This window comes from Nicotiana tabacum, chromosome 22, assembly GCF_000715075.1.
Source record: "Nicotiana tabacum cultivar K326 chromosome 22, ASM71507v2, whole genome shotgun sequence".
Lineage (NCBI taxonomy): Eukaryota > Viridiplantae > Streptophyta > Magnoliopsida > Solanales > Solanaceae > Nicotiana > Nicotiana tabacum.
Window position 1 is genome coordinate 120624781 of NC_134101.1, and position 13737 is coordinate 120638517.

Sequence of the window (13737 nt, forward strand, 5' to 3'; positions counted from 1 at the left end):
TTGAACGCAACTACGGACTAGTTCCTAAAAGATGGACTGTTATTGTCCTAGTTAAGTTGTAACCTTGTATCTCCTAAATTGCTTACCTAAAAGCATTTTGATTAGGAATCCTCTTAAAAATCCGTAAACTCCTTGAGTTTATGTTGTGACTAGATTTAGTCATAAGGAAATTTTTTTGTAATTGTAGAATTACAAAGTGGTTTGTGGTGCGAGCATCACAAGTTAGAAAAATCCTTTGTAACTAGGATAGTCACAACGTGGCTTGTGGTAAGAGTACCACAAGTTAGTTGAGTGAATCCTTTGCAATGAGAAGTATTGTAAAGTGGCTTGTAATAGGTAGATTACAAGTTAGTGAAGTTAAAAGTCAACATGTGTAGGTCGTGGTTTTTTTATCCTCTTGTGTGGGATTTTTCCACGTAAAAATCCTCTGCCTTATTTACATACTGTTTTATTAGTATTCTTAGCAGAATCTGGTAGGGGACCAGGTACTCTACGATTTGGTGGACCCATATAACCTAACATTATCTATTTTTAAAATTCAGGCAAAGAAATATAAGTATTTGAGTTACCGTCAACAATAACAGAAGTATGTACAATTGGTTACACCCATCTTAGTTATGCCATGTGGGAGCTAACATTTATTGTTTAAGAGAAAGATGGGACATCAGGATCCAACTGGGGTTAAATTAACCCCAAAATGGTGAATGTATTGTGATCATTAGCTAAAATTTTCAAAGGATAGGGAAAATGTGGTAATAGATATCCTTGTGAGACACCCAGGTGGTGCACTTTAGAATATAACAGTCAGATATGAATACTAGAATGTCCAGAAAAATTTCAGAAGACATGCAGTGGAATCCTAGAAGGGATAAATATTTACCTCCCGTCCCTAGTAAAGAGAGAATGTTGGGCGACCCGAAGAGCCAGTGGATAGAGCAAGGGGAGATAAAAGCGAAAGAATGTTTTGTTGAAGTTTTCAGAATAAAGTAAGAGACAAAAATATTAGCAGGAGAATAAGAAGAGAGTGAATAAAGTATTATGAGTAAGATGTGATAAATGGGTGATAACGATAAATCAAAATATGATATGATGACAGAGTCTACAGTCAAGTGAAGGAAAAGACAAGAGGCGATAAGCCTTGAGACAATAAAAGAGTATATGACAAAAGTCATATCCTCATTTCGAGAAGTGAGTTGGTGAGTCCAACGTGATTACCAGAACAAAAATTTAGACCCCCGGAGTAAGAGAAATCAACATGGGCTAGTGAACAAGATAAACTGAACATCAATTAGGGATCGAATGATGTGATAATAGTCGACATCAAGATAATTTCAAATATCACATTCCATCAATAATAAAATAAACAACAGAAGAATAACCATTAAAGGTCATTCAAAAAGATGCTCCGCCAAAGTAAAAACTTTGAGCAAAGTTAAGTTTAAGGGACTAAGTGTGCCAATTACACTAGGTGTCACCCTCGTGCGTAAGGAATTCTGTTATCCATGGTAGAGAAATGTTACCGCAAGGCAAGTAAGAGTTAGTGAAAATGTGAAAAGACGCCAAAGATAAAGAGGTAAACCATATATAGACAAATCTTCATAGCATTAAATGCTAGTACTCCTCTAAAAGGGGGAAGATAGTGTGATATAGTAGTAAGTCGGAGTTATGTATTTCAAGCAACTATGGAATAGTAAAGAAAAAATGCGGTAAAAAAGCAAAAGGAATGAGATTGCATTTATTCAGATCCTATAGATATGTTATGACTCCAGAACATTATTCAAGCACAATGTCGGGAGAGGTAGTGAGGGTTCCCGGCCAGGATGTTATTGATAAATAAGTGTGAATGGGCACTATATACATTAGGAGCCAGTGCGAAACGTAAGTTAAGGTAAAATACATAACCCAAGAGAGGTTACCCAGAATATAAATATGAGCATGGAATGATGAATAGTTAGTAGTTTATTCAGGAAGAACCTAGTTATGGCTAGACAAGAGGATACAGATAAATCGTCAGATTGTAAAAGATAAACCTAGTGAACCCCAGCATAGGGAATTCAGTCTCTCAGATACGACATCGTAATTCTTGGGAAATATTAAGATAGGAGTTGGGGTAGTAGATGGTACAATATTAGTATCACGGAAATAAAAGAGAGTGCCACTACGGAGATAACTGAAATTTCAATTCAGAAGCAACCCTACGAGCATAAGGGCGCGGAGGTAAGTAACTAAGGATAATGATAGGCGAGTAAGAACATCAGAAATTCTGTGGGGTATACAATGTAATAAGCTCATAGCTTTGCAAGAGTCAGAGGGTCTTCCCTAAGCATTGCAAGGTAAGACTAGCTGAGGAACTAAAGAAGAAGGCTTCAACATAAGCATAGTGACCTAAAGAAAAAATGGTCTTGTAGGAGCAATCTCACTATAATATTGTATGCACTTCATAAGAAAGTGGCACCTATCGTGATTAAGGAACAGGAAGTAATATTTGAGGTCATATGAGTTGCATGAAATTCCAATAGGCGTGGGCACTAAGATAAGTCAAGTATTCATGCAACAAGTGGCAGAACGACAGAAAAAGTAATTGCTTACTTTTTAAAGAAGGCTGAGAAGGCGCAAAAGGAATTATTTGATCAATGATCTAGAGTTAGTTACATTATGAACACACTTAAGATTTTGGAGTTTTATCCATGCAGTATATATGTTGACAATGATACAGATATAGGAGACTCCAATATAAGTTAAAATAAAGAATTGAGTCCACGTCACAGACAAAAGCTTGAATTGCCTGTGGTTTCCAGATACAGAGAGGTCTAGTTAAGAGAGTGAAGAAGAGTTAGAGATGATATGATGTCTCGCTTGAGGTTCCAGAATAACATAAGAAAATATATGGTGCTTGCAAGTTAAAGGAAGGTTGCAAGTAGTATAAATAGATATATGTAGGTCACAAGCTAAAGAATGGTAGAGCAACAAGATTTTAGCTAGACAGGAGTAAGGATAAGAAAAGGTGAGTGAGAAGGTGACGAGAATAGGTAAGTCATCGGGATTAAACCCATCACAACAAGAGAGCTGATGGTTTCCATAAAGTTATAAAAAGCTCAGTATAACATGAGTGAACTTAGAGGAGTTTAAGACTAGGAGAATTTAGAAGAGATGGAATGTTGCCCTAATGGTAGAATAAGGGTGTAATTGTGATAGATAAGAGGATGACGTTTAGGCCTTTGATTGGGTAATGATTCAAAGAAAAGGGACCTCATGAATTGTACATAATTAAAATACCCCCATAAGGTTAATCACGCTGGGATGCTATGAAATACAGTTAATGAAGTATTGTATCGTCCCTAGGTGGATCAGGCAAATAACTTCAGATGTTCCCTGATGTGACGTGAGACCTAACGACAATGTATTACATAAGAGGTTTCAAGTTATCAGTGGTAGATTATAGATCAACATAAGGTGAATCAACAATAGGCGAATAAAAATTCCAAAGTATTAGATGAGATTAGGCCGTCATTCTTAAGATGAACAGTAATGAGGAAGAACTAAAGAACTTAGATTTATACATATAGGATAAGTAGCGGGAGAGTAATCTGGAGTTGGGTAGAACACCTCGGTAATAATAAATCGAAGTAAGTGTTATGGTATAATATAACCTACCTAGATATAGTAAAGCCATAAGAATAGATATACAAGGCTACGAAACAAGATATAGCAACAGTCGTAAGTTCGATAAAGTATCGAGCGAAGAACTTCAGTATACCTATATATATCGAGAGGAACAACTTGTCATAGTTCTGTATATGTTCCCAAAGTTTTGCCTCGAGATTGGCTAAAATCTGGAGGAAAAGGGATAGAAGAGTCGCATAGGCGCACATACAAGGACAAAGTCGTACAGGTTTCATGACAGAAGGTCACAACAGTTACAAGATTGGAAGAATTCTGACAACAAGTCGTGGTGTGAGAAAGAGACCTATGGGGGGGATTCCACGGCCTTCGGATTTATTCATAGAATAGTTGCCTAGATGTTAAGGACAATACTAAATTATTCGTAAGAGCTATATGTTATAAAACTGATAAGCGCATCAGTCAACAGTCGAGGATAAATGTTCCAGGGGGAATGATGCTACACCCCATAGTTTCGTATGTGAGAGTATGTCGTAAGTCAATTGATGTGAGCTCTGAAGTGAGATCATCTTCGAAAGTACGTAAAGTAATTTAATCATTTTAACTTGGAGTTTCAAATACTTAAGATCATGGACTGCAAGTAACATGAGGGTTGGAAGGTTTAGAAGCTAAACCAATTGAAGAAAATAAGTTTCGTCGAAAGTCGACAAGTTGGGAATGTTATAACATGTAATATTTGGGTGAGACTAAGGTGCTCAAAATGATAAGGAGGTTATTTTAAAAGTTATTTTTGTCTTATAATAGTCGTGTGTTATATTTTAAAGTCAAGTGAGTTGTGGAACAAAAGTTGGCAAAGATCCTCACAGTTACATTCATAAATATGCAGAAATTTAGGTCAAATGTAGCTGAGCTTTTCTACCAATATACTTGGAATTAGGGGATTACCTACCTACCAAATTGAAAGTCTACGAGTCTATTTTCTAACTCATTAACCATTCATCAATAAGACATACGAGTAGAGAGATATTTTCAGTTTCGCGAGCCTGCGCAGACTGCATAGGCGACATGTAGGTGTGTCACTAAAGCTTTTTGAGCAATACATTTCGTGTGTTATATGAGGTATTTTTGGGACATATTATATTCCAAATTGAATTTCTTGGAATGTAGTTTCTAACTCACTTGACCGTTAGTTCATACGATATCCGGATAAAAAGATATAAGTGTCTAAAGAAGAGTCAATAATAGGGTTCCAAGCTAGTACCTCTTTGACTTTTCAAATATATATAGGCCTTATGTCATATCTTTCTTTACTTTTACACATACCACGACCAGAATAAGACCTCTAAACTTATCCTCAAGCTCTCCACAAGGGTTTCCAAGAATAATAACATCCCGGATACGAAATCAAGAAGCGATAACACTAGAACGATTCCTACTACGTAAGTATCGCTATATCGCCTCTTTTTTCTTTGTAATTGAGTTTTGGAAGTTACTTCATAGTTAAGAAAACTTCTAATTTCTGTATTTAAGCTTTAAATATCAAGAAAGGTTGATAAATTTATTTTCTAATAGTTAGGACTCACGGGACGGTGATCGAAAGTTGTGAGCTCGAGTTATTCGACTTGTAGTGGACTGTTTAGTGGGTTGTTTCATGTTGCTTTCCGGCTATCTATTTTGCTGATGTTTTATGGAGTTTTTGAGGATAAAATATGTGGAGAAACACCACATAATAACAGAATGGTGGGATGATCTTTCGTCGTTACATTTTTAGGTTGTTTGACACTACTTTTGTTGTCGTTTTATATATGAAGTGATTAGGGTGTGTGGGCTATTTTGTAATATATTGTGATGGAGATAAGATTGGAAAATGATGCATACATATTTTTATTATTTTGTTCTTGGTATTGTTGGTACATGGTATTGGAGGAGGGCCTTGTTACAGGGGAGATGCTGCCCAAATTTACGTAAACAAGCTACTAGTTTAAGTTGCGAACTTAGCCTTTACTCAACACTGATTTTGAATCTCCTTATGCTGTAGCAGATTGAGTTGAGTTGTTTGAAGAATTGCTTGGAAGGTATTACGGACTCAACAGAATTAAGGTATGTTAAGGCTAAACCTTTCTTCCATTTTGGCCTGATCCAGTAACTACATATGTTTGATAACGAGACATAAAGAGAAGTTCATATTCCTGAATTTATGTACATTTTCTAGTCTCATAAGTTACAACATTCTCCCTTATCAGGACTATATTCAGTTTAATTTTGTCTTCTGTCAGCCAAGAGAGTAGAGAGTCTATATATATATACAGTATTACAGTATTTTCACCACCATCGAGCTATAATCGATGGGCAGGCCCCTATTGGGCAACCTCTGATTAGATGGTGAGTTATATACCGAGCCTACTATGGCCAAGCGCCTCTGAGCGATCCCAGAATGGCCAAGATACAGAGCCTAGTATGGCCAAACGCCTATGAGCGAGCCTAATATGGAAGAGCAGTTACACATACTGAGCCTTATAATGCTAGACAACTACTTTACTTACTATATTGAGAGGATTGAGTCAGTATCAACAAGTAAGCATATCTTCAGATTATCTTTGATTCTCAAATACTTTAAGTTATTATATTATCAGTTCAATTTCAGTTTTCAGTTATTCCGCTACCTTACATACTAGGTACATTTCGTACTGATGTCCCTTTTGCTAGGGACGCTGCATTTCATGCATGTAGGTCCTCATTGATAGTAGGACAGACCCTCCCAGTAGACATAGTCAAACATCAACTTGATTGTTAAGCTCCACTTCCTTGGAGTTACCATGTTTATACCTAGAAGTCCATTTTATATATACATGTTTGATGGGTAGGTCAAGGCCCTGTCCCGACCATGGTACAGTTCAGTTATCCCTAGAGTCGTGTAGACGAGTCCTGTCCATTTTTTTATATAAGTATTGTGGCTTTACCAACCTTATGTAGATGTTTATTTTGGTATTACTGGTTGTAGACGTTATTTTCAGACGATTCAGAATATGGCCTCATTGGCCTAAGTTGGGGATTACCCCTCTAGAGTTCACAGTTATAGAGTGGTACGCTCGGGCCGAGTATGGCACCAGACGCCAGCCATGTCTCTTCAGGTTTGGGGCGTGACAATTTTCACCGGATCCAAGAACAACCTAAGTGTTCAAAGGCTTATCAATTATTCATCATTGTCAGAAAGAATAACAATTTATCTCATCCCTTTTGTGGAGACTCACACGTTTTACTTGCTTAAACGCCATTTATTGTTGTTTATTACTTTTTAATGTCATATTCTATATTTTTACACTACTACAAAAAAGGCCTTTGGCGGCAATAAAAAAACAACATTAGCGGCAATAACAATAGCCGCTAAGATTCAATTTGGTGATCAAAACAAAATGGGTTTTTATAGGCGCACACAAAAGATTACTCTCCTTAGCGACCCTACAAACTAGAGAAATAAAGGCGCACACAAAAACTAGAGATATCCATATATGCATGAAAAAGTTACTATATTAATAAATAGAAAAATTTAATTTTAGTTTCAACAGAGGACCGGAAGGCCAAAGGCAACAATAGAGACTCGGAGACCAAGACTTTGTTAGCTTTCCTTCCAAATATAATGGTAGATGAGCTCTACAACATAAAAATTTAGAGAATTCTTTATTAATTTCATATGTATAAGCACCAAGTGTTCTTCTTAACTGTTGTTTTACATTTTAAAGCATCCCAGATTCATAAGGAACAATGAATACAAATCAGTAACTGAAAACTAGATACCAAAAAGGGGAAAAAGAATCTCAAACTACATCACTAATACCTCTGAAATTCACCACTCTCATGTAAAATCAGATCCCATCAAGCATTGTGAATAGAACTTAGAAAATCCATAATGAACAGTAAATAGAGCAAGAAGTCCATCACAAAAAATGAATAGAATCTACACTGATAGTGAATGAATAAAGTAAAAAAATTACCAGAAGACCAGATCTGAGAGATCGTACCTCGATTTTCTTTTAGTTCGAGGCCAACAAAAATCAATTTTTTCTTAATTTACTAATGTGTGGCTTACCCTCTTTATTTATTTATTTATTTATTTGTTGCATCTCTGAATGTTCTTTCACGGTAGATAATCAGAGTGATGAGTTGGGTAACCAGGGATTGTGGTCGGGTTGGTGAGATAGCAATTAGTTGGGCAGCGGCGTCTGAGCAGTACGATAGAAGACCTTTCAAAAACCTTTCCCTGAAATTATCTTTAGTTCGTGATTTACATTTGGAGGGAATATGTGAATTTTATTGGAAAATATTGGTGGGAAAGAAGATAAAACATTAACTTCAATTAGTGATTATTAGGGGCCATTCTTTTTAATTGCCAGCAAAAAGGTAGTTTCTCCTAGCTAATGTGCATTTGTCGGTAATATCCCTTCGTCAATAATAAATTAGTGACAATTAATTAATTGCCACTAAATGATTGCCGTTAAAATGACTTTTTGTTGTAGTGTTAGATCATTGAATATTGTTATCATTGCTCATATTCATTACTATCCGGATAAAATATACTAGTTATCATGTCTTAATATCGGTAACTTTATCTTTTGGATATTATTTTTAATTAAGATTAACTTTTCTTTATATAAATCTAATTGGTTGAACCAAGACCTATATTTTTGTTCAAACATACGCAGTCCTTACTCCTATCTTGTAAAGATAGAGAGGTTGTTTTTGGAATACCCTCGGCTCAATAAAGTATTATTTATATCCACATAAAAGAAAATTAACCCTGCGTACATAGTACAATTTTTCGATGAAAGGGGTTTGGATTCTACCCTAAATTTGCCCCTGTTTATTAGTTATTGTTCATGTAATACGTGGCAATTAGTCTATAGTCTATACACGATCTGGTGTAATAAATAAAATGGTTTTTAATTTTGTGCGTGTACCGGAGAACAATAGCAAATATCTTATGGAATAATCGAAGTATATGCAAACTAACTTGATACCACATAAAAAGATATTCTTCAAAGTTATACATTATGACATAAGCACTATACACGCTACATTTTTGGCTCTACACATAAACTGTATCACTTGTCACTTAGCCAAGTGTCATGACCCACCACATCATCATGCCATGTAGGTGCCACTTGGTATATATTTTTGCCATATGGAAAGCTTACATAGGAAAGAGGCTAGAACTTGTCGGAAAGTTCTAGAGAAATCTAAAGGTTTCCTTAGGAAGACCCTAGAACCCAATAGAATTGTTAGGGAAGTCCTTAGAAGATTCTAGCTATGTAGAATATTCTAGAGAAATGACTTACTTGTAAATATTAAGGACTTGTGTAACAATTAATATTTACACACTAGCCCCTACAAGACTAGTATATAAAGGGGCCATTCATTTGTAAAATCACCAAGCAAAACAATCAAGTTCTCTCTAGTACAAAAGCTTCATTTGACAATTCTCTTGTGTTCGATCATTCTCTTAGCGATCTTGAGTGTAGTAAGGCTGACTTGGCATAGCAAGAACATGAGCAAGTTGTGCAAGATCGTGAGCGAGTTGTCAAGTGACGCACATGTGCTTAGTTCAAGACTAAGAACGTGACAATGTGGTATCAGACCAAAGGTTATGGCTAAGAGAATGTTAGAAAGAATACAAGAGGTTGCTAGAAGGAAGTTTTGTAGGAAACCATGACCGAAATTACCAAGGGCTTGGTACTTGTAGAAGGGATCAGCGTGAAGGTCCCTAAGCGAAAGCAATATGGTGGTGCACGGGATGCACACGAGGCGGTAGACTTACTTTGGAGGATGGATAAGTACTTTGAGGTAGTCAAGGAGGATGATGAAGTTGTTAAGGTACGCAACACCTCAATGTACTTGACCGATGCTGTCGTGCTGAGGTGGCGTCAGAAGTGTGCCAACAATGAAATAGGGCTATGCAAGATTGAGTCGTGGGAGCAGTTCAAGAAGGAGTTGAAAAAGCAATTCTACCCGATGAATGTGGTGTACGAGGCTAGGCGGAAGCTAAGGAAGCTTCGACAAACGACCATAATTTGGGAGTATGTGCGCGAGTTCACTACTTAAATGCTGCAAATTCCGTCATTATCCGAGGAAGATTCCCTCTTCTACTTCATGGATGAGTTACAAAATTGGATAAAGCGAGAGTTAAGAAGACATCAAGTAGCCGACATGGACGAGGACATAGGGGTAGCCGAGTCGCTCGATGAATTTAAGATGGAGCCTGTCAAGTTCAAAAAAGGCAACGCCGAAAGGGGTGGGGGAGATCATGACAAGGACAACGGAGAAAGGCATAGCCGAGGTATACAAGGGTGATGGCAAGGGGCCATCCCATAACGGACAGGGGTCCAAGAAAAGCGGTAAGGGTCCGAAAAACTATAGCTAGTACGTGCCTAAGAGAGGGTGCTAATTCTGCAAAGGATCACATCAGGCAAGTGAATGCCCAAAGTTGGGGAAGCTTGTAGCAATGATCGAAAACATTGCTCAGGCACATAAGGGTGACATTGGAGGGACCACCTGCATTGGGGGATGCGCTTGGAATCTAAGCCGAAAGTAGGGGATTCCAAAGCGTATCTTAGCACCATGCAAATGGAGCATGATGGCAGCAAGAAAAGTTGGGCGGACATAGTTGAAGAGGATGGCGAGTTACAAAGTGATAGCATGCTATCAGACTTAGACAATACACCGAGCAGAAGGGTCAAGTTTGCTGGCAAGGCTGTGACCACGGAGGGCAGTCAAATAGGGAGTGCACGCATAGACCCGATGCTTGAGAAGTTTCTAGACTTAGTTGAGTCATGAGGAGATTCAGGCCATGAGCAAGGAGAGGCATCTGATGGGCGGAGGATTGAGGCCATCAATTCTAGCTGTCCAAAGTACAAACGACGTAAGAAGAAATGTGACCGGTACCTTGTGAATTGGGAAGGCGAACCGCTCCATAGAGCATCATGGCTAATGGACAAAGATCTCTGGCGATGCCAAGGCGAGGTGCACATGTACGCGTTGATGCTTTGTGCCGAGGGCGGCAAAAAATTAGGTGGGGGAAAGTGTCATGGCCTGCCATATTATCATGCCACGTAGGTGCCACTTGGCATATATTTTTGCCATATGGAAAGCTTACATAGGAAAGAGGCTAGAACTTGTAGGAAAGTTCTAGAGAAATATAGAGGTTTCCCTGGGAAGACCCTAGAACCCTATAAAATTGTTAGGAAAGCCCTTAGAAGATTCTAGCTATGTAGAATATTCTAGAGAAAGGACTTACTTGTAAATATTAAGGACTTGTGTAACAATTAATATTTACACACTAGCTCCTACAAGACTAGTATATAAAAGGGCCATTCATTTGTAAAATCACCAAGCAAAACGATCAAATTCTCTCTAGTAGAAAAGTTTCATTTGACAATTCTCTTGTGTTCTAACATTCTCTTAGCGATGTTGAGTGTAGTAAGACTGACTTGGCATAGCAAGAACGTGAGCAAAGATCATAAGTGAGTTGTCAAGTGTTGTACGTGTGCTTAGTTCAAGACTAAAGACGTGACACAAGTGACCAATACTTCTTATCTTTTTTTTTTTTTTTTAGTCAGATAGCTTTCTCTTCTAGAATTTAGTTGGGTTCCGTCCATTTTTCCCCCTCCTTCTGATCTTATCAGGCTTAAAGCTCAAATTCTTTTTGTCACAAAAAAAAAAAACTCTTGTGCTCCACTTGAAAAGCAACAAAACTCTCTTTCTAAAGCTCCACTTGAAAAGCAACATCAGCAAAAAACAAACAAAAATAGTTGTGTTGCCACTGTCCTTCTAAGTGCTCCCAACTGTAGGAAAGGCCTGAACTTGTTGCTATGGAATAACCTGGTCAACGCACTCCTAACTAATCAATTATGTTAGGGTGACACCTGAATCATGATGTTTCTTCTCAGACTTTATAGTCAGTTGTGTAAGATAGGTCATAGAAGTGCTCTATGTTTTCATAATAATTCTTGTATGTTATTTACAAGGTATCTTAGCACTTGAAAAAGAGACTAATAATCGTGGAATGCCTCAAGTAGCAGATTTCATGCATTTTGGCTTTGAATATCTCATATGCTAGGTCGTGTTAATACGATCTTTTAGATAATACTAATTGCTAAATGCATTTCGATACCTTCCAATTATCTTGTTACTCTTTTGCATACCATATGTTATGGCTCTATGTGTCATTGTCATTAATCGTTTTATTTAAGACAAAAATGATATTTTTGGAAGTTATATCTTGTTACATGAAACAAGTATGCAAGTATGCTTCTATGCTATTAAATTCTCCTAACGACTTTACAATTAGGATGTCTTTGGATACAAATTAAAATCTATAAATTGTAGGGACATAAAATAAAATGAGATTTGGTCTTCTTTTCACTAGGAAATAGAATTATTATAACACTCTAAATATTAGATTAACTTGTAAAATGTACAAATACTATGAATATAAAATAAACTGGTATTTGGTGTTCCTTTCACTGGGAAATAGAATTGTTGTTGTTGGGGTTTCAACTGAGGTGTGAATGGAAAATAAAGAGTTATTTCCCCAAAAGACATCACTAGAAAAAATACATTTTCTTTCGACCCATTTGCTGGCTATAAAGAGAGAGGCATTGCCTCATTTTTCAATACACCAAAATCTGTTAGTTTTTCAAAAGGTAAGAGAGAGGCATTCTCTTACCTTTTCTGCATATATGCAAGAAAATAATGTCAAGTGTTCAATGTGTTCACACTTGCTGCCGTTTGTTGAGTTTGTTAGTTTGATTGTCAGTATTACAGAATAGTTGTTTCATTCTATATTGGGAGGAATTAATTCAACAATCATGGAAAACAGTGAGGAAATTAAATTCCTAAAGGAAACAACATTTTCTATTGGGCTCGGAACCTTTTAAAATATGTTTCTATTTTGTTCATCTAACGTTTTTTCTGTTTCTGATTGTGAACACAGTTTTACTAACAGGTATTACAATCTAAATATTAAATTAACTTGTAAAATATACAAACACTATGAATATAAAATAAAATAGGATTTGATGTTCTTCACTAGGAATAGGAAATGAAATTATTGTCACAGCCTAAATGTCAAATTAATTGGTCAAGATTATGTATGAAAAATACAATGTCTTAAATTAAATACAATGTCTTAAATTTATTATAGAAGAGATCTAGAGAAAAAAGCTGATTAAGACAAGGCGAGTCTTCTGAAAAGATCACTCTGCTCAACTTAAAAATCTACTCTTCTGGAAAAGTTTGTGCGACTTTTTTCCAAGGAAGTACTTCTGCAATTTTTTTAGAGTCCATTACTCAAATGGTCACTTAACTAATCCAAATTATCTTTTAAAGTCACTTTTCTCTCGTTTGTAACAACAAAGTAACTATGCCTATTGCACTCAGAAGGTCACTCAACTAGATTTTTTAAATTTTAGATTGCCAAATACCTATTTTATCCTCTAAATTATAAACATTTATCTTCTATTTTATTTTTTTTCATTTTTAATTTACATTATGGACTTACCTATAGAATAAATAAATATTATTTATAAATTAAAAAAAATAAAAGTATTTAGGCATATATAATGCTAGAGTAACAAAATAATGAGCATAGTAAAAAATTAATTAGAATAATTTGTTAGTAATAATAATTTTGTATAACAACAAAAATTCAAAAGGTTATTTACACAATTCAGAATGAAAGAAAATAAAGATTGTAAAATATATATATTCCATGCACGTAATATAAAAATAATTATTTAAATAAAGGTATTTTTATAATATATATTATATATTCTTGAAAATTATGCTCAATTATATTTATTCCCTGCACGACTTAACATATCATATTTTACCCTATACAGATAGTCCCTGCTTTCCGGTGACATAACTTTGTGTCGTCGAAAAGTTGGTAGAAACATAATAATATAATTGAGCATAATTTTCAAGAATATATAATGTATATTATAAAAGTACCTTTATTTAAATAATTATTTTTATATTACGTGCATGGAATATATATTTTACAATCTTTATTTTCTTTCATTTTGAATTATGTAAATAAATTTTTGATTTTTTTTGTTAATA